Consider the following 23,574-nt stretch of genomic DNA (forward strand, 5'->3'; position numbering starts at 1 on the left):
GCGCATGGACTTTACTTTTCACTCATGTCCAGTAAACATAACTCTCTAGCATGGAGCCCTCAGTGGGACACTTAAATCCTAAGGGATGAAAGGAGGGCAGGTCTTGGTGTTTCCCAATCCATGCTTTTCTCTACACAGAAAAATATTCACCTTTAATGTCCAGATCTATGTGTGCCTTAAAGAGTGGGGAGATGGGAGTCATGCATATGTAAAGTAGTCTTTCTTTTTAATTTCCTATTACATAACTTTGTTGGAAGTGTTCAATTGTCTAGAAAATAATAATAATAATTTAAGTTTAAAAAAGTCTAATATTTGAACATTAGAACTTTGAGATAACTTATTTTACTGCTCAAAAAGAAAATGTTACTTTTCAAAGAAAATTACATGTTTTGATAAAATATATGTATATATATATGAGTAGTTTCTAATAAAAAAGAGGTTAGTGTTGCGCTCTGGTCTCAACTCTTCTTCAATTCAATCCCTACTCCAGTTCCTTCAGCTTCCAGTGATAATCCGCAAAGCTTGTGTGCTTTCTATGTGCCAGCTATTAAGGGCCTCCTTAATGTGCCAGATGTCAGGCAACGAATTCTGTCAGTACGATGTTACCTGGCTTGTCCAGATGTCTTCATCAACAACAGTGATCTGTCCATGGAACTTTTAATTTTTATCTTCAAAATATACCTATTCTGCATTTCATCTCCTTAGACCTATGATTTTTCTTTCCAAGAGTCATTAATTCTTTTTGGCTTAATGTATTACATCTTGAGATATCACTGTTCTAACAAGGGAAGATCCCTAGTGCAGGGAATTGAGACATCTAAAATGACACTTATAGTGAAAAAGAACATTAGATTATGAATAAGAAGACTTAGGCTTGAATCTCAGCTCCACTATTTATTAGCGCTATGGTCTTAAGTAAGTCACTTAAATTCCTCAAACTCTACATACTCTCCCTACTTGATGTGGTAGAGATAAGATCACCACAGAATATGTTCAAATAATATTATAGCATTCTCAACAAACCTAACATTATATTATTGACTATTTGGACGAATTTAGGGAAATGTAGCCCTTTTTGTGACCTTCAGATCGCACTGTCTACGTGCTGCCTACACCACCCACATTTAGAGCTGTACCTATGTGCGCGTATCAAAAAATAGATTTTGAATAACACGAGTGATTGCCATGATCACAGAGGAACTATTATTAAAAATATTACTTTGATTAAAAATGTCAGTTTTGAGAAGCTTTTAAAATCTTCCACCAGTGCTAACCTGACATCAATGACATTTCAATATTCGTTTTTAAAAGTTGGCTTTCCCAAACACCACATGTTCTCACTCATAAGGGGGAGTTGAACAATGAGAACAAATGGACACAGGAAGGGGAATATCACACACCGGGGCCTGTTGTGGGGTGGGGGGCTAGGGAAGGGGTAGCATTAGGAGAAATACCTAATGTAGATGACAAGTTGATGGGTGCAACAAACCACCATGGCACGTGTATACCTATGTAACAAACCTGCACGTCTGCACATGTATCCCAGAACCTAAAGTATAAAAAAAAAAAAAAAAAAAAAAGTTGGTGGCCGGGCGCGATGGCTAACGCCTGTAATCCCAACACTCTGGGAGGCCAAGATGGGCAGATCATGAGGTCAAAAGATCAAGACCATCCTGGCTAACATGGTGAAACCCCATCTCTACTAAAAGTACAAAAAATTAGCCGGGCGTGGTGGCAGGTGCCTGTAGTCCCATCTACTCTGGAGGCTGAGGCAGGAGAATGGCGTGAACCCAGGAGGTGGAGCTTGCAGTGAGTCGAGATTGCACCACTGCACTCCAGCCTGGGCAACAGAGCAAGACTCTGTCTCAAAAAAACAAAAAGTTGGTTTTTATTTATGTCTTTATTTAACTGAGCAGTGGCTTTCAGTAATCTTTTAGTTCCCGAAGAAATTTGTTTGAAAATTTATAATCATCCCTATATATGTAAACATTTTCCCAATAGTTGAATGCCCAGACATTTTTTTCATATAGAGCATAGTAACACGAAAACCTACTTACATAAGAGTATTATTCAGTATTGAGATTTTTTCTTCATAAAGTGTCCATTTTGTCCATTGTTTTCAAATAAGTTTGCAGGTCAAAATAAAGCCTACGGTGGTGATGAATAAATAGTCTTCTATAGTGAAAATGAGATTTTGATCTCCACCTCAGAAAATCTGAGAATTTGCTGTAAAACCAAGAACGAATGATATTCACTCACTCATTCACCCAATATCTATTATTGATCTTTTATTGACGGAATTATTTGCCTGACATTTGGCATAAAGCAGTGAACAAGATATACAATCAGTTTCTGATTTCACAGAATTCACATTCTCCATTGTACAAAATACAACCCTAGGTGAAGATGTAACCAAATGAGCCCTCTGAAACCTTAGATGAGTGTGTGTTTGTACACACACCTGTGTATGTAATGTATACATGTATCATATACTTTTTGAAGCTGAAATAAAGCACATTTTAGAATGAAGTGGGAGAGGAGAAATGGGCTGTATGTTTCTCACATGCAGAAAATACTCCCTTGGGGGTTTACCATGCTAACTAGAAAATTATTGAGTCATTATCTTCTCCCCTCAATGTTCCATCCCCCAAAATCTCTCAAATCTTACAGCTGACATTTACGCCAGCTCAATACCCACCCAGTTTTATGGGAAGTCCTTGCTAGGTGAAACACCACTCATACCATTTATAATGCTACATCACATCCAACCTCTTTACATTTAAATGGAAATCATGCAATTTCCATTTAAGTTTTCTGATTTGTATACCAACTTCACCTTTCACTTTTCTCAACCTGCGGTGTGATCTGCCCCCTTTTCAGCAACATGGAGCTCCTTTTCTATCTGGTTCATCAACCTTCCTTCTAGGTTCCCAACCCCTCATTTCTACAAAATCACTTCTCATGTCTCCCATCTCTTCTGCCTTTACCTCCAATTACCCCATCCTTTTATCAAACACATAAATATTAAAAAAACAAAAATGGCAGTTTATTCTCTTAGAGACATAGGTTACCTGAAATTGCAACTGGGCAACCATTCTCTAAAGATCTAAAGATATCACTGATATAAGCAGAAGAACCAACCCAACTGTTGTTTTTTGGTTGGCTACAGGGCACAGATAACAAATGGTTCAGAGAATATCATCTGTAGTGTAAATAAATCTTGTAAATCTTACTGAGAATGAGAAAATAATGTTGTCAAGGGGAAAGTTAAAATATTTGAAAACAAATAATCTTAAGAGTATGCTCCTCATGTTCAGCCATATATCCTTACACAATGTCTTTATTGGACTTTCTTTTCTTAACAATAATAATAAAATTTTAATTTAAAATCATAATATAGTATGGTATAGTTTAAAAAATTTTTTCTCATATATGATCTCTTAAGAAATATGGGTGGCAATAATGGTGATTAATTACTATATCTATTTTACAAAGCTGCAACTCATGTGACTGCCTTTGGCCACCCACCTAAGTGAAGAGTTGAGAAATAAAATCCAAGCCTTCCAAAATGACAACAGGAATTGATTCATTACAGTAGCACATCGTGGTACACATTTTATCTGAACTACAAAATGGGAATAATAATAGCACCGTTCTAATAGATTGCTTTAGGAATTAAATGATATGATTCACAGTAAGCACTCAATAAACACTAGCTGTTTTGCTATTTATTACTATTATAATAGCTAGTAGCATCACTCCTATAAACTTTCTTTAAAATTTAGCAATAAATACATGCTTCTCTTGGTAAATTCACGCCCAACACATGTGAAGAACTTAGAGTCTATTGATATTTTAATAGATGTATATCAATCTATGATATATAATTCAATACAATATTAATATACAAATCCCTTAAAGAAATTTTTTTAGATACAGGGTCTCGCTCTGTCACCCAGGCTTGGGTTCAGTGGTATGATCATAGCTCACTGTAACCTTGAACTCCTGGGCTCAAGTGATCTTCCCAACTCAGCTTCCCAAGTAGCTAGGACTACAGACGCATGCCACCACACTGGATAACTAAAAACAAAATTAATTTTTACACATGGGATCTCACTATGTTGTCTAGGCTAGTCTTGAACTCCTGGTCTCAAGCGATCCTTTCACCTCAGCTTCCCAAGGCAATGAGATTACAGTCAGGAGCCACCACATTTAGCCCAGTTAATCATTTTTGATATCATTTCTTTCTTAAGAAACAAGCTTCAACAATTTGATTCTTTTGAAAACAATTTGATTCTTTTGATACTTAGCCTGCCAAAGCTACTGCCCAATTTCCCCAAATCTCTCTTTCTATAATTGTCAATCTGACTATAGTTATCTCCAAACAATAGGTCTTTGAGGAATTGTTTTTGGGATCATCAAAACCATTTTGACTGTAGCATCACTTTTTATCATGACTCTATGTCATGCATAAGTATTAACCCACGTAGTCATTTAGCCCAGAAATGAGGATTTAATGCTGACAGTGTTGCATGCATTCTCTTCTAGAGTTATTATACTGTAAACTTATGATTGTTTTGTGAAATTATTATGATCATGAAGATTCAGCTTCTGAACTGTGTTTCAGAATTTCTTAGCTGTGTGATTAAGGGCAAGTTTATTTTTCTGAGTAGAAAATCTTCATCTGCAAAACAGAGACAATATTAACTTTACAGAATCCCTTGAGAGTTACTTCATATTTCAGATGTGACTGTGGATGTAAGAGTGTTAAAGGCAGTAAAATGATACATTAATATATGACTTTCATTGGTCTAAATGTATGCAATAGTCAGAGTGACTTCTAATATGCAGGGCAAGTTGCAAAGCAGAACTCTTTTCTCTTATTTCTAACTTCTGGTGAAAGTTACAAAGCACACTTCTTTTCTCTCTCTTAACCAAATGCCTTCTTGTGGCACTTCTTTTAAAAACAAAAGGCTAAGGTGCCTATGGCTGCAGGAAAGAAGATACTGGCATTTTTTAAACTGGTTTTCTTTATCTTTTCCACTCAGAAGGCTAACAAGAAAACTGAGTGCTTATGCTTCATCATGCTTCCATTTCTGCACACTTTAGAATGACTTGCTATCACTTCTGGCTCTGAAAGTCCAAAGCCTACCCTGAAGATCTGACAAAGAAAGAGAACTAGAAATATTCTGAGCTTGTGAATAGACTCCCCCAAGTGTTTTCATTTCTTGGTCATCAAATTGGAAATGATTGGACCAATTCGATGTTTTATTCTCTTTGGCACTTAGCTCTACAGCACAAGGTTATGGGGACAGTTTCTATTAATAGACTTAGACATTGCATCTAATTTACTTTGCTTGACCTAGCAATTAGTTCTACTTGTCCCCATCCTTTAACCCAAATTTTCATTCTTCAACTGTGACAAGATGGACAGCAAGAAATAATATGCTGTTTTAGGATTCAGCAAAATAGAGCTAACCTAAGAAATAATTGGATAAGCAGAGTTTGTCTTCCGCCTATTCTTGAATCAGTACAGAGTTTCATGGAGAAAATTGGCCTTCATTCTCTAATATATGAAAGTTGGATAGAAATTTCTTGTGTTTAGTCACTTGAGATGTTATGTACATTTACACTTTGAAAGTCTGATGTAAGTTTAATAGTTCTCCAAGTACAACATATAGTAACCGGAAGAGATAATGACACTGGCTTTCTGTAGCAGAAAAGGAATGTATAAGAAGTACAGCAAAGGTTCATGGAGTCAATGCAGCCTAGAAAACAAGATTTGGAAACTGAATAAGAATCAGGATAATAGCATAGGATCATGAAGAGCAAATAAAATAACTGGTTTTTGCAGGAACTACTAGAAGAGAAAGCCACTAGCTTCATTTGATCCAGATTTAATGTCCCAGGAAGAAGCATCCACTTAACAGAGGCTTTGTCATATACCATACCACCTTGCCTGGCAAGGAAGTGCTTAAAACACAGTCGATTCTCAACTATTGAATGAATGAATGAATTTGTTGAGTTTCTAATTATAAAATATCTTTTGCTTGAGGCACTTCTATATGTCAAGACCATATGCTGAATATTATTTTATTTTCTGACACCTTCATAAGGCTAATAAGTCATAGATTATTTTTTTCTGTCTGCAATTCAGAGGGTCATTATAACTAACTCCATTTTATTTCAGCCCTTGTTTATTCCCCTCTAGAAGGGGAAGCTGGATGATATTACCAGGAGGCAAGCTGGGCATGGTGGTTCACACCTGTAATCCCAGCACTTTGGAAGGCCGAGGAGGCTTGAACCCAGGAGTTCAAGAGCACCCTAGGCAACAGGGTGAAACTCTGTCTTTGCAAAACAGTAAAAAATTAAAAAAATAACCAGGCATGGTGGCATGCACCTGTAGTCCCAGCTACTCAGGAGGGTGAGGAGGGAGGATTGCTTGAGCCTGGTAGGTGGAGGTTGTTGTGAGCCAGGATCATACCACCACACTCCAGCCTGGACAATAGAGTAAGACCCTGTCTCAAAAAAAAAAAGGAGGATGCAAGATGTAATTTGTTAACTTACTAAGTCTGATTTTCATTTTTCTCTAAAGTCTCATAAAATTTTGTATGAGTGAAATACACAAGAAGCAGCAGGAGAACATTAAGAAGAGAATGCTAGTGTATTCAGAGGGTTTGAAATAAATATATACATGAGAAGGAATAGAGAGATATCCTAAGTTGTTTGATTTTTAAAACAGATGTTTTATTGCATCCTGAGGGTCTGAGAATAGATCACTATGCACACAACACACCCTTTCTACCTAGATCAGATTTAAGGTCTGCACAAACCTCAAAATCATCATTTATTTTGCAAAATAAAATAAGACCTATGCTGAGTCCTGTCCACAGTGACCATTCCAGATGACTGCCCTCTGGTGAAACAAGACATTTCTCTAATCCCCACGTGATATACTATCTCTATACCAGTGACCTCCAATTTCATATCGCCAGCCCAGATGCACTAAGAAATCAGGCCTATACTTTCAGCTGCCTAATTTGGATCTCCAAAATAACACAGGCAAAACAAAACTCTTAATTTTCCCCTAAACCTGCTCCTTCTGTTGTCTTCCTTGTCTTACCTAGTTCCTAAACCCAAAAATTATTGATCCCTTTGTCTTCCTACCACAATCACAATCTGGCAATAAAAACTGTGGTCTCTCCCTTCAAAACACACTTTGGATCTAACCGGTCCTCTCCATCTACACAACAATCAGCCTGCCCAAGTCAACACATCTCCTGCTTGAACAACTGTGGTGGCCTCTTTTTGTTTCCTCTTTCCCCCAATGTCCATTCTCCACCTAGCAGTCAGTGTTATCTTTTTTAAATGTATATTCAACAATATCACTTCTATACTCACACCCTCCAGTGATCATCCATTGCACTTCAAATCAAACTCCTCTTGGCCGGACACGATGGCTCACTCCTATAATCCCAGCACTTTGGGAGGCCAAGGCAGGTGGATCACTTGAGGTCAGGAGTTCAAGACCAGCTTGGCCAACGTTGTGAAACCCCATCTCTACTAAAAATACAAAAATTCGCCAGGTATGGTGGAGAGCACCTGTAATCCCAGCTTTTTGGGAGGCTGAGGAAGGAGAATGACTTGAACCCTGGAGACGGAGTTTGCAGTGAGCCGAGATGTGTCACTGCACTTCAGCCTGGGCAACAAGAATGAAACTCGTCTCAAAAAAAAAAAAAAAAAAAAAAAAAAGAATCAAACTCTTCTCCCTGGCTTCTAAACTCTGTATCATCTAAACTTAGCTCAGAAATGCAACCCCATTTTCCATTAAACCTAATTGACACCTGCTTTCTTTTGGTTTGCTGAACCATAGAAACTTTTCTCTACTTATTCCCTCTGCCAGCATGCTCTCTTCTCAGCCTCACATAGCTACCACTTAGATCTCAGTTTAAATATCTGCTCCTTAGAGAAATATTATCTGGACATCCATTCCAAGGTAACCCCTCCATCACGCTCTATCCCATAGATCTTATAGTACTTGCTTAGTGTATGAATTTGTTAGGGCTGCATAACAAAGTATCACAGACTGAGTGGCTTACACAGCAGAAATTTATTTTCTCATAATTTTGGAGGCTAGATTTCTGAGATCAAGGTATAGCAGGGTTGGTTTCTTTTGAGGTCTCTCTCTTTGGCTTGTAGATAGCCGTCTTTTCCCTATGCCTTCACATGTTCTTTTCTCTGTGTGTGTCTGTGTCCTAATCTATTCTTATGACACCAGTCATATTGAATTTTAGCCACCCTAATTACCTCATTTTAACTTGATTACCTTTTTAAAGACCCTATCTCCAAATAGAATCGCATTCTGAAATACTAGGGGTTAGAACTTCCACCTGTACGTTTAGGAAAACCACAATTCAGTCCATAGCCTTTGGTTATTTGTTTACTTATAAATAAATGCCTCCATACACACATACTTCAAATAGAAAATAAGTTCCATGAAAACAGGACTTTTAGCTGTCTTGCAAACCAGAATATCTCCTGTATTGAAGGGTTTCTAGCACAAAGTGGATGTAGCTTAAAGTCTAGAATTAACTTGCAATTCATTAATTTATTTATTAGTATGAATATTCCTTTGGAAGTGAATTGACTATCAGTAAAGCTTATGATAGCTTGTCATTTACTCCCCACCTGATATGGTTTGGCTCTGTGACCCCACCCAAATCTCATCTTGAGTAATCCTAACATGGTAGGGAGAGACCTGGTGGGAGGTGATTGGATCATGAGGGCGATTTCCCCCATACTATGCTCTTGATAGTGAGGGAGTTCTGATGAGATCTGATGGTTTAAAATTGGCAGTTTCCCCTGGGCTCTCTCTCCTGCTGCCTGTGAACAACGTGCTTGCCTCTCCTTCACCTTCCACCATGATTGTAAGTTTCCTGAGGCCTCTCCAGCCATGTGGAAGTACGAGTCAATTAAACCTGATTTCTTTGTAAATTACCCAGTCTCAGGTAGTATCTTTATAGCAGTGTGAGAACAAAATAATATGCCACTATAACTTCTTTTTAAAAATATGTATAATAAAATAAAATCATTAAAAATTTAAAATAGACTCCTAAATTTTACATTCCTGGTAATTTCATAATATGTACACTTTAAGAGGCAATTAGGTTCAAGTTCCTCCGGAAATATTATTCAACTTAGGGAAAAAGCAGGAGACACATTCTATTTTACTTTTACTTTATAAAATTAGTTCATGTCAAAGTTTATATTCAAACTCTATATTTAAAAATCTTTCCCATTTTACTTTTACCAATATTTCATATAAAACTTATGTGATTAAAAAGAAAGTAATCTTTACAACTGGAAGAAATATTAATGTGTTCCCTGCTGTGTCCTCAGTGCCTATAACAGTGGCACATAACAAGTACTCAATAAGGCTTGCTGAATGGACAGGTATAATACAATATACTGTAGTTAAGTGATTTCCCCTGTGAAATGGAATACACTCTTAATTAGGAAACAGGCCACTGCTCCTTTAAGGGGTGCTCTAATATCTGATAAGGTTATGGCACATCCCATCAAGTTTCAGTGTTGCTAAAAATGTGATTCTGGTAGTGCTCTCTTAATTTTTACATCACCTAAGAGAAATTCTGTAATATAAGCTCATGGGTTAAATTATAGCAGAAGCTATTCGTGACAAAATGTGAATTCAAATTTTCTTTTTATTTGTCTCTTACCTTTTTGGCAAAAGAGTTCAATAGGAGACAGGCTTTACTCTATGAATAACAAGCAGCATTTAATTACAACAGACAGAATGGGAGCAAAGTTATGTACAATTCAGCCACCTGAATTCTCCAGTGGTAACTTCCACTTGGCTGTCGGCTCAGCAATGCTGACTTGGGAGAAGAGGGAAGATCTAGGTCCTGTCATTTTTGCTTTTAACATATATATGCAGAAGAGTTTATCAAGGTTTCAGGCCCCTATTTATTATATGTAAAATAGAAGTGCTCATTTAAAAAAAGAATAAATTACTTAGAAAATGTAAGACAATAAATATAAAAGCATAATTTATATTTTAAACTAGTCTCACACTTACTGCAAAACCCATTGAAAAAGTTCATTCTGTTGACATTTACATTAGGATAAAGGTAAGATTCCACTTTAGTTCCAGAGATGACAGTTAACTTTATGGGTTATAAAGTTTGTAAAAATAAAATAAAATAAACTTCTTCAAGCCTGTCACCCAGGCTGGAGTGCAGTGGCGCCCTCTTGGTTCATTGCAACCTCTGCAATTCTTCAAATTGATTCTGTGTGTCATGTTTATTATGGCATTTTAAAGGGTAATGTAAAGTGATTAATAAATTTTCCCACAGTGAAGACCTAATTTGGCAGTGGTTTCCTGGGCAGTAAGTGGGAATAAGGAATAACAAATTGGAAAAAAATTCATTGCATGGGGAGTGATTAGTGGAACAGAAAACCTCTCTGTTAAAATTATACTTTAATTTGTTATTTGGACTTTCTAAAATATTTACTCTGTAGTTTTTCTTAATAAGCAAGATTTTAAAAAAGAATATAGCATTAAAATTATTTGATTTATTTAAATAAATATTCCTAAATTAAGTAATGTTACAAACATCTAAAGTATAAATATCAAAGAATGAAACACAGAGAAAAAGGTCCTTGACATTGGCCTTGACAATAATTTATTGGATATCGCATCAAAAGCTCAGGCTACAAAAACAAAAATAAATAGTACTACATCAATCTAGCAAGCTTCCACACAGCAAAGAAAACAATCAACAAAAGGCAAAATATGCATCTATCTCTATATATATATACACACACACATACACACACACACACACAAATTGGGAAAAATTTGCAAACACTGTATCCAATAGAGAGTTAATACACTAGATTTATAAAGAACTCATACAACTCAATAGCAAGAAAACATATAACCTGATTTTAAAATGGACAAAGGTCTGCATATGGTGGCTCATGCTTGTAATCCCAGCACTTTGAGAGGCTGAGAAGGGATAATCTCTTGAGCTCAGAAGTTTGATGCCAGCCTGGGTAACATAACGAGACTCCATCTCTAAAAAATAAATAAATAAGTAAGTAAATAAATAAATAATTAAAATGGCCTAAGAACTTGAATAGACATTTCTCGAAAGACAACATAAAAATGGTGAACAGATACATGAAAAGATACTCAACATCACTAATCAGGGAAATGCAAAGCAAAACCACTATGATATACCACCTCACGTCTGTTAGGATAGCTGTTATTAAAGAGATAAGAGATGACCAGCGTTGGCAAGGGTATGGAGAAAAGAGAACCCTTGTACACTGTTGCTGGGAGTGTAGATTGGTACAGCCATTGTGGAAAACAGCACAGAAGTTCCTAAAGAGATTAAATATCGAATTACCATATGACCCAGCAATCCCTCGTCTAAGTATATATCCAACGAAATGAAATATTTACCGTGTAAAGATCTCAGCACTCCCATGTTCACTTTAGCACTTTAGATTACTTTGATATCATTTTATTACGTGTGTTAACTTACAAAATACTTTCATTAACCAAGTCTGAACTTAAATATTCTAAAAAGAAATTTACATCTCCCAGCTTATATACTGAGACACATGGCAGAGCTTTTCTCATTCCAAGAAAGCCAGTATCCACAAGTAGGAAATACACCTGGAAAGATTTCTGTAGCCACCAGTAATTTGGTGTAGTTGGTGTAGTGTTCTATTGCTGTGGAACAAGCCACTCCAATTTACTGGATTAAAGTAACAATTATTTATGCTGTTCACGGGTCTGCAATTTGGACAGAGCTCATGTGTGGCCAGCTGTGATGACTGGAAGGGGATTGAAATCATCTGAAGTCTCATCTGCCCATATGTCTGGGTGTTGGTGCTGTCTGTTGGCAGGGGCCTCAACTGGGTTTGTTAGCTGGAATCAGTTCACATAGCCTCTCTCCTGTGCTGCTTGGCTTCCTCACAGCTGGGTGTGAAGAACCACAATTGCAAGAGCTACAGGTTGTGGGAGTTGCCATTTTCTTAAGGTTTGGAGCCAGAAACTGGCACAGTGTCACTTATATTGTATTGTATTAGAAAAGCAGTCATAGAGCCTAGGATCAAAGGCTCCTTGCCTCCGAATGGAGGGGGAATCAAAGAATTATAAGTCCCTTTATTTTATTTTATTTTATTTATTTATTTATTTTTTATTTTGAAATTTTTTTTTCTTTTTTGAGACAGAGTCTTGCTGTCTCTCCCAGGCTGTAGTGCAGTGGCGCGAACTCCGCTCACTGCAAGCTCCGCCTCCCGGGTTCACACCATTCTCCTGCCTCAGCCTCCCCAGAAGCTGGGACTACAGGCGCCCACCACCACGCCCGGCTAATTTTTTTGTATTCTTAGTAGAGACGGGGTTTCACCATGTTAGCCAGGATGGTCTCGATCTCCTGACCTCGTGATCCACCCGCCTCGGCCTCCCAAAGTGCTGAGATTACAGGCGTGAGCCACCGCGCCTGGTCACAAGTCTTTTTTTTTTTTTTTTTTTTTTAATGAGATGGAGTCTGTCACCCAGGCTGGAGTGCAGTGGCGCCCTCTTGGTTCACTGCAACCTCTGCCTCCCGGGTTCTACTGCCTTAGTCTCTGAGTAGCTGAGATTACAGGCACGTGCCACAACGCCTGGCTAATACTTGTGTTTTTAGTAGAGATGGGGTTTCCCCATGTTGGCCAGGCTGGTCTCAAACTCCTGACCTCAAGTGATCCACTGGCTGCAGCCTCCCAAAGTGATGGGATTACAGGCGTGAGCCACAGCGCCCGGTCTGTAAGTCCATTTTTAAAATCCACTGTAGATAGCAATCCTTTTTTGATTTCCAGGATTAAGTTGACATTTTCCTTAAAGGATCTGAAATTATCTCTTAAGGTTACTCAATAAATTATTCAGATTTAGGCTGATGAAACAATATGCAACTTATTTTAATGCTTAAATAATTTTGGCCGGGCGCAGTGGCTCAAGCCTGTAATCCCAGCACTTTGGGAGGCCGAGACGGGCGGATCATGAGGTTAGGAGATCGAGACCATCCTGGCTAACATGGTGAAACCCCGTTTGTACTAAAAAAATACAAAAAACTAGCCGGGCGAGGTGGCCGGCGCCTGTAGTCCCAGCTACTCGGGAGGCAGGAGAATGGCGTGAACCCGGGAGGCAGAGCTTGCAGTGAGCTGAAATCTGGCCACTGCACTCCAGCCTGGGGGACAGAGCCAGACTCCGTCTCAAAAAAAAATAATAATAATAATTTCAAGACCAGAACTGGAAGTCACTGGACACATTTCCCATTATTGGGGCCTTCCTAATGCAGTCCAATTTATTAAGGTGCTAGGGAAAAGGCTTCATTGTAATAATTAAACCCATGCTTCAAGTAGCATATTCTGATTGTTATGATAGCTAAGCATTTAGAATAGTAACCAAAAAGATTAGATTGTAATGTGTTTGGTTATATATATATATCCTTAAGATGGAAATTCCAATCAGAGCCATCTTTCGTAAGAGACCACACCCTAAAATAATTCTTGGTGGGACCCTCTTCCTCAGAATTTGGAAAATTTCTGGGGATACATGTTGACTACCTGAAAAAGGAGAACTGAAGGGTGGCCAGTGAACTGTTCAGATATCATTAGCTGACCTGAAGATATGGAAGAAGCACTGTGAAGTGTTTAATTGCAGCTCTATCCTTTGCATGCTTTCAGAGACGGCAGAGAATCATTTGAATTGAGTCACTGTGATTACTGGAGTCATTGGCAAGGGTTTTTCTGATGACTTCTTTATGTATGGCTGTCTACCAGAAATGAGAACTAAATATGTGGGAAGCTGAGTCATTTGTGTATTTGTAGAAGTAAGATTTAGGTAATGTATTAATCTGGAATCTTAAACTAATTAGTTCTATTTGTACTATATCTGAATAGAAAAGATATAAATTAATTGATTCAACCCAGAAAATTGTCCTCATAACTATAAAAGTGACTATTGGCCAGGCACAGTGGCTCACGCCTGTAATCACAGCACTTTGGGAGGCCAAAGCAGGCAGATCACTTGAAGTCAGGAGATTGAGACCAGCTTAGCCAATATAGTGAAATCCTGTCTCTACTAAAAATACAAAAATCAGCCGGGTGTGGTGGCAGGCACCTATAATCCCAGCTACTTGGGAGGCTGAGGCAGGAGAATGACTTGAACCCAGGAGGCAGAGGTTGCAGTGAGCTGAGATTGCACCACTACACTGTACCCTAGGTGACAGAATGAGGCTCCATCTCAAAATAAAAAATTAAATAAAATAAATAAATAAATAAAGTGACTATTTTCTGATATCACAGGATGCTCTTGTACCCTAACTGACTCAAAACTTACACCCTAGTTGTCTTTTTTAAATACATCTCAGGTTCAAGAATTGTATTGATCATAAGTCTTGATTAGTGATATAGCACTCATTAAACAATTATTGACTAATTACCTGCTTTATATCTGGCAGTCTCCTAGGCATTTGGGGAACATGTGAACCAAACAAAGATCCTGGCCTCTTGGAACTTACATTCTAGCAGAAGAAAACAGATAATAAATAATTTAATAAGTGTATAATATAAACTTTTTATTATAAATTTATGTATCCTATTCATTAGAGTTACACGTTATTATTTGTTTGCCTTCTCATTAATCAAGGTTCTCCAGAAAAACAGACCCAGTAGGATATATGGAGAGATATATATGGCAATATTATGCGACATATTATGGGAATTGGCTCGTGAGATTATGGAGGCCATGAAGTCCCACAATACGCTGTCTGCTATCTGGAGAATCAGGAAAGTTGGTGCTGTAATTTTTTTTTTTTATTTCAATTGGTTTTGGGGGAACAGGTGGTGTTTGGTTACATGAATAAGTGCTTCAGTAGTGATTTCTGAGATTTTGGTGCACCCATCACCTGAGCAGTGTACACTGTAAGCAACTTGTAGTCTTTTATCCCTCACCTGCCCCCACTCTGCTCCCTGAGTCTCCAAAGTCCATTGTTTCATTCTTATGCCTTTGCGTCCTCATAGCTTATGAGTGAGAACATACGTTTGGTTTTCCTGGTGCTATAATTCAGTCTGAATCTGAAGGCATGAAAGGCCTGAGAAGTAGGGGAGCAATAGCATAGCTCTCAGTTTAAAACCAAAGGCCCAAGAACTGGGAGGTAGGAATGAAGACTCATGTACATCTCAGATTCTGAAGGCCTGAGACTCTGGAGCTCTGATGTCTGAGGACGGGAGAAGATGGAAGTCCCAGCTCCATAAGAAAGTGAATTCACTATTCCTCTGCCTTTTTCCTTAAATCTAGGCCCTCAGCAGATTGGACAGTTCCCCCCTACACAGCTAAGGGCAGATCTTCTTTACTCAGTCCCCTGATTCAAATGCTAATCTCTTCCAGAAACACCCTCACAAACACCCAGATATAATGTTGTAGCAGCTATCTGGGTATCTTTTAACCCAGTCAAGTTGACACAAAACATTAACCATCATATCCCCGTCCTCAAATTCACAAAGTTATTCCCTGCTCTGTTCTGTGTCCTACAAACAGCACCCAGGTGTCCTTGTTATTTGGGTTCTCATGAAGTTGGGCCAATATGAGGTAGAAGTTGGGTTACTTCTTTCTCATTTCCCTCCTGCTGGGGGCTATGTTTCTGGCAGAGGCTGTGTCCTTGTTTTCTGCTGAGGGTCTTCCTCTCCCAAGGCTCTAGGTCTCTCTGGGCCCCTTCTTCACCATTTCCTCCCCTTGTTCCTTCCTTAGGTCTCTAAGTGTATTCCTTGTCAGTGCCCTTAACCTTGACCACAACTCTGCAACTAGTTTCTTCATTACATCTTCTTGAGTTATACTCTTTTTGTTGTTGTTTTTTTTTAGTTATCTGAGGTATTTTGTTTCCTGCCAAGACTAATTGATTATTATGTTATATCTATGGGAAAAAGAATAAATGCAAGACAAGGGGATCAGGAGTCGAAATGATCAGAGTAAGCCTCATTGAGAAAGGGAACATTTGAGCAAAGACTTGAGGGAGTCCATATATTGCCCCTATTTAATTTAATTTGTTATTTTATTAATTTTCCCTCAGGCCTGCATGCTTAATCCAATTTCTATTCTTTTTTCCCACAGGTAAACACTCTTAGGTATTTAATGTGTGTTCTAAACATATATGCATGTATGTACATATATGCATACATATGCACATATAAGTATACACATTTTCTAAATACACATACACACATATATATACATGCATATATACACATATGCATATATACATAAATACTCATGAACAGTATGGTGTTTTTAATTGCATAAGTGGTTTTGTGCTACATCTCATTTTGCTTAATTTATAATGCAAACTTATGCTTTTGAGATTTTTCCTTGATGATACATGGATTTAGCTAATGATGTAAACTGTTGTATTTTCATATGTAAATTATATCATTTGCATATAATTTATTTATCTTTTCAATTAATGAACATTTAAGTTATTTTTAATTCTTTATTATTATAATGAATTTTATAAAATTTTACTAAAAACAACATTTATTTTTAATTCTCTATTATTATAAAGAATTTTGGAGAAAAGAATTTTGGTAAATGTCCTTTAACACGTCGTTTTGCATATCTGAGTAAGATTTTACATTCTCTAAAGATACAAAGCTCTTAACTGGAGTAGAGTTTTCACTAAAAAGAATATTCAAAGAAATAATGTAAAGTTAACAAAGAAAATAAGTAAACTATTCTGGTATACTCTAGATGAGCAAGAATAGCATTCTTCATGGATTTTTTTTTTTTTTTTTTTTTTTTGAGACGGAATTTCACTCTGTCATCCAGGCTGGGGTGCAATGGCGCAATCTCGGCTCCTCCACCTCCAGGGTTCATCAAGTAATTCTCCTGCCTCAGCCTCCCGAGTAGCTGAGATTACAGGCACCCACCACTGTGCCCAGCTAATTTTTGTATTTTTGTAGAGACAGGGTTTCACCACATTGACCAAGCTGGTCTTAAACTCCTAACTTCAGGTGATCCTCCCTCCTTGGCCTCCCAAAGTGCTGGGATTACAGGCATGAGCCACCACACCTGATCTCTTAATTCATTTTTCACTTTAAAATGAAACCTGCTGGTTCACAGAAAAAACATTCTCAAAAATTAAGTAACCAGCAAAATCATCTTGAAGCACAAGATGTAAACACAACAGAAATACTTTGGCCAACATGGTGAAACCCTATCTCTACTAAAAATACAAAAATTAGCTGGGTGTGGTGGCATGCATCTGTAGTCCCAGCTACTCGGGAAGCTGAGGCAGGAGAATCACGTGAACCCGGGAGGTGGAGGTTGCAGTGAGCCGAGATCGTGCCACTGCACTCCAGCCTGATGACAGAGCAAGACTCCATCAAAAAATAAAAAAAGAAAGAAAGAGAGAGAGAGAGAGAGAGAGACAGAAAGAGAAAGAAGAAAGAAAGAAAGAGAGAGAGAAGGAAAGAAGAAAGAAAGAAAAAGAAAGAAAGAAAGAAAGAAAGAAAGAAAGAGAGAGAGAGAAAGAAAGAAAGAAAAGAAAAGGAAAGGAAAAGAAAAAGGAAGGAAAGGAAGGAAGGAAGGAAGGAAGGAAGGAAGGAAGGAAGGAAGGAAGGAAAAGAAAGAAAGGGAAAAAATAAAGGAAAGAGATATAAGAGTTTGATGTGTCTTCAGCCAGACATGCAGAGTGCCTTTGGTGCAATGCCAATGGAAAGTAACGGAAGTTGAGAGAGGAATAGTTGTGAATGTGTAGGTCAGGGAGGACATAGGCAGCCTTGCAAAACATGCCTATGCCCAAAGAGTGGCACAGATACAGTAGGGGACTGAAGGACCTGAAGGTGTATAAGAATTAGTCTAATGATGAGGCAAGGCAACCATGGATGGGCTAAATGACAACAATGGGTCAGGGAATCAAGGACCATAGATAACCAAGGGCCAGATGGACTCCCTCAGCCCAACTCACCTAAACATTGCAAATAAAACAGATAGGTAGAGAAATGAGGGAGGTTCCCTTGCAACAAAGCAGTTATTGTTTGATTTTTTTACACCCCCTTTTCCCCTGCTAGACATAAAGAAGGGGCAATTTAAATCAGAAAGTAAGTGAAGCTATAGAAAAAGAAAGAATATTATATTTTTATATACCTGCATTTATAGACTCAGAATTATTCATATTTAATCATGGTAATCACTGTGTGGATGTTACTCAAGAGTCTGAGTTATATGTTGTTAAATCCAGTGCTTCATTGAATTTGGGCTCTACCAGGCAATTGCCAAAGAGTGGTGTTACATGGGACAGTTGCCACATCGACATGTAAGAATACATAACTGGAGGAATCTAGACTATGCAACAACATTCATCATATGAATGACACAGAAATCCTCTCAACTCTCAAATGTGTAAGTGTTGGGGCCAGGACTTTACTTTCTGTGAAGCGCTCTCAATACCACAATATTCATTCTTCCTTCTCCAAACTCTTTGGCCAGCAATCTTCCATCTAAATATTCTGAACCTTACGCTTGCTTCTCCCAGCTCTAAGTCTAAAGTTTGCTTCCTCTGCTACTCTGAGGTCAGCAACTACAAGTAATTACTGTAGACCAAGAAAGTGGAGTTACTACTTAATTCCTTTCTGAGTTCTCCTCTCTCCATTCTGAACCCTCTCAGTCTTCCCAGCAGGCATGGACAAATTCCCCTCTCTGGAAGTCAGTCGCAAAATTTGGCTCATATCCTCCCTCTGATGGTTGGCTCATCATCAATTCCTGAGATTCATAGGGATGCACAAAGGCACACTGATAATAACCATGGATTACATAAGTGTTCTATGGTACAGATATTCCTAAATGAAGTATCTGTTCATGATAAATACACAACAGTCAAATTGTTTTGCCTTTTTTTCATCCATTGATGTCATATATGTCAAATTATTATTCATGGACTTCTGTTTACTCATGAACTTTTCCCAGCTTTTTGGCTTTTTATGCCACTCCATGGCATCGGCTTCTGGCAGACTTCCCAAATATCATACAACTAGCTTATTTTATCTTTCTCTTTCACTAATCAATAACTGAAACAACCTCTTCAACTTAAGCACTCAGTATATAGAAACAAATGGTTAACAACGTTGTCCATCTGCTCACAAAGCAGTAATACAGATTTTCTCACTGAAAAACTGAAATATATCACCTAAAGACACAGAAATAATGACGATGAAACAGAGTCAAGAAGGAGCTGAAGGGTGTCATGGAGTTGAATGGGGGGATGGAGGGCTAATGCTATAAGACAGAACTGAACTCAGCCTTCTGCCCCTCTCCATCTGTAGCTACTGTCCCCAACTAGACACCCATCTATCATGTGACTTCATTTTAGAAGGTTTTACTGGTAGAAACAAACATTTAAGAATTGTCCAGATCATCAGTCCTCATCATAAAATTACCTACTAAGTGCTTTTCTCTGAATTTGCCCCAAAACAAGTGGCAAAATACTTCCACTGTGACCTTTTTGTTGTTCAGTTGCCTCTTTCTCTTTCCATTTTCCGTGGCTTAATGTCATTGATTACTTTGTAAATAATTTACCTAGTAAGTAATACTGATATTTCTGTGAAGCATTTGATCTCTTCCAATATTTATAGGCTTTAGAATAGTAGCAGCAAGTGCAGGGTTTTTACTAATAAACCAGGGAATTTAAAATTCCAAAACCAGTTGTATCATTAAAACTTCAGAGTTCCTATTTCCCTGAGTGTGATTTGATTCCATATCATTTTCTGCTGCTGGGCTATGGGAGGATTATAGGTCTGCTCTGATGAGCGAGCACCAGAACCCAGTTGGGGGCAGAATGTGATAGCAACACAAATAACAGAGGTTTAGCAATAATCTCCTTGGGTAAGGGACAGAGCAAAGAAATTGACAGGTGTCTGCAATTAATTTCAAAGCTTTTGACCAAGCTAGAATTGAATTTTAAATCTCTTGATCAGAAAAGTCAACAACAGTGTGACATCCATCAATAATTCATCATTTCTAAAAATTCTTTGAGCATATCCAAGCGAACATCAGTTTGGAAATGAAACAATGTGAACTCCCATCCCACCTCTAGCATTTATTTAATGCAGCATTTAAATTTTTTGTGCTTCAGTTTCCTGATACTTAAAAAAAAAAAAAGGAGTTGCTTATTATTTTAATGAGACTAATGCCTATACTCTGAGTTAATTGTAAGGTGATTGGTTACTTTAATGTTATTATAAGTCATTTACATTTCATCCCTCAGTCCATTATTTTCTTTACAAATTTTTAAAAATTTTGCTGGGCATTATTCTACAACATAATGCACTGTAACAGTAATTGCTAGTAACTTCTTATGTTTATTATCTCCTTTTCTCCTTGGTAACGGAACTCCTATTTTTATCTTGGCATGTTGATATCGAAGAAAAGACTACTGTTCCCCACTTCAGTTGCACCTAGGTATGGCTGTGTGACTAAGTTCTAATCAATAAGGTAGTTGCAGAAATGTGTGGAGACTTCTAGGTAATCCCCCATAAGAGAATGACTGCATTTTTTCTTCTTTTTTTCTTATTGCTAAGAATGGAGATACAGACAACTGGAGCTCTAGCAGTCATATGCAAACATGAGGATGAGTGTCACAGCACAGAGAAGGGAGACCAGAGAAATGCAGGGAGCCTAGGTTTCTGAGCCTAGGTATCTATAAAAATTAGCTGGGCATGGTGGTGTGAGCCTGTGGTCCTAGCTACTAAGGAGGCTGAGGTGGGAGGACAATTGAGTCCTGGAGGTCTAAGGCTGCAGTGAGCCATGATCGTACCACTGCACTCCAGCCTGGGCAAGAGAGCAAGACTCTGTTTTAAAAACAAATAAATAAATAACCTGTTTATTTTTTGAAGTGGGGAACATTGATTCTGTAGCAGAGGTCATAAAAATGTATTTAAATTTGCAATTGGAATTGTCTTCAAATATATCATTATAACACTAAATAAATTGTGATATAAATATGTATATGTGTATGTATATATATGTGTGTGTGCGTGTGTGCATGTGTATGAATGATACATAAAACTTGTGGGTATGAATGATACATAAACACTCTAGGCCAGGAGCAGTGGTTCTCACCTATAATCCCAGCACTTTGGGAGGCTGAGGCAGGTGGATCACCCAAGGTCAGGAGTTTGAGACCAGCCTGGCCAACATGGCGAAAACACGTCTCTACTAAAAACACAAAAATTAGCAGGGCATGGTGGCGGGCGCCTGTAATCCCAGCTACTTGAGAGGCTAAGGCAGGAGAATTGCTTGAACCTGGGAGGTGGAGGTTGCAGTGAGCTCAGATGGCGCCATTGCACTTCAGCCTGGGTGATGGAGTGAGACTCTGTCTCAAAAAAAAGAAAAGAAAATCTAGAATAGATTCTCCTGGAGATACTCAGTTACCCTGTATCACACATTATATTTGCCCAAATATCCACTGATATGACTGCTTAAATACTCATTTCATAAAGTGAATTCATAGCTTTTCCTCAAAGATAATATGCCTTTCATGAGAGATGCCAAGCCTGACACACCCAGCTAAGCTGCTCCCAGATTCCTGACCTACAGAAACTGTGAGATAATAAGCATTTATTGTCCTTAAAAAAAAAAAAAAACTGATATGCCTGATAAGAAAGCTCATTTAATAATAATTAACATTTTAAGATAAAAATTTTTCTAGTACAGAATGTAGACAACCACATATAAATCATAAAATTTGGCATGTCTAAAATGTTTAGTCAATAATAAGGATGTAAGAAAAATGGTAAAGATTAACCTGAATGAGAAAAGGAATCAATTCCTTACTGTGTAATACATGATGGATATTACTGTTTTATGGTCCAACATGGAGTTTAAATCTGTGAATGTTTATTCATTGTTCTCACCTCAGAATCAGAGGTCACTCTTATATACATTTTTGAGAGTCTGCATACTAGAAACTGAGCAAGATGTTTTAACTATTTCTCATTTGAATGTCACAAGTTTCTGGAATGTGATACTAGGCTGTATAGCTAGTGTGGAAACTATAGCTAAGAGAAGTTGGCTATGTGGCTGAGGTCCCACATGGATAAGTAGTAAAGCAGACATTTAAATTAGACCCTCTGACATTATGCCCTTTTATTAATCCCTGGCCAAACTGACACTCCAGTGCTTAACTAACTCAAGTGTTGAGCATTGTCTTAGTCTGAGCATTGTCTTATTTTGTACTGCTATAATAACATATTAATAACAAAGACTGGATATTTTTTAAGAACAGAAATTTATTTCTTCACAGTTCTGGAGGGTGGGGAGTCCAAAATCCAGGTGCTAGTATCTGGTGATGGCCTTCTTACTGTGTCATCCCATGGTGGAAGGTCAGAAAGTAAGGGAGAGGGAAAAAAATGGACCAAACTTGCCCATTTATAATGACTCATTCCCTCAATAATGCATTATTCTATTCATGGGGGTGGAGCCCCCCTCATTAAGCCCCACCTCCCAATACACTATTGCACTGGGGGTTAAGTTTTCAACACATTATTTTTGGGGGACACAGTCAAACCATAGCAAGAATCTAAAAAAAAAGTACATGAACAAATCCAATAGCTTTAAATTACGTGACACAATGGGATGGGTGTCCTATGTCTCAAAACATTTGCTGTGTGATGAGCTTCTTTTATAATGTAACAAACATGCCATCCTTGAGGTATAAGTGGCTCTAACCCTGATTACAAATATCAACAGGTTGGAGGACAGAAAAGTGCTTTATTGTATAGGCTTGAATAGTAAATAATAAAGATACATAATTTAGTATTTCTCATTCAAGGGTCCTAGAAAGTTTTATAAGCCTATACAGCCAGGATCGGCCAACTTCGTGTAAAAAAGGCAGATGAACATTTTAGTATGTGTAGGCCTGTACAGTCTTGTTCACATATCCTTTGTTTTGTTTTGTTTGTTTGAAATCCTTTTAAAATGTAAAACAAGCCCAGGACAGATATTACTCTTTGTAGTTTGCCATTTTCTGCAAAGAGAAATAATTATTCTCGTATTCAAAGCAACCGCAAAAACCAAACTTCTTGGCCTCAATGAAGATATTGAGAAGAAAGTTAACGCCCAGGTCGGACGCGGGGGCTGACGCCTGTAATCCCAGCACTTTGGGAGACCGAGACGGGCGGATCACAAGGTCAGGAGATAGAGACCATCCTGGCTAACACGGTGAAACCCCGTCTCTACTAAAATACAAAAAAAAACTAGCGGGGCATGGTGGCAGGCGGCGGTAGTCCCAGCTACCCAGGAGACTGAGGCAGGAGAATGGCGTGAACCCGGGAGGCGGAGCTTGCAGTGAGCGGAGATCACAGCACTGCACTCCAGCCTGGGTGACAGAGGGAGACTCCGGCAAGAAAAGAAAGAAAAGAAAAGAAAAGAAAAGAAAAGAAAAGAGAAGAGAAGAGAAGAGAAGAGAAGAGAAGAGAAGAGAAGAGAAGAGAAGAGAAGAGAAGAGAAGA

The sequence above is a fragment of the Piliocolobus tephrosceles genome, chromosome 2, assembly GCF_002776525.5.
Source record: "Piliocolobus tephrosceles isolate RC106 chromosome 2, ASM277652v3, whole genome shotgun sequence".
Classification (NCBI taxonomy): Eukaryota; Metazoa; Chordata; class Mammalia; order Primates; family Cercopithecidae; genus Piliocolobus; species Piliocolobus tephrosceles.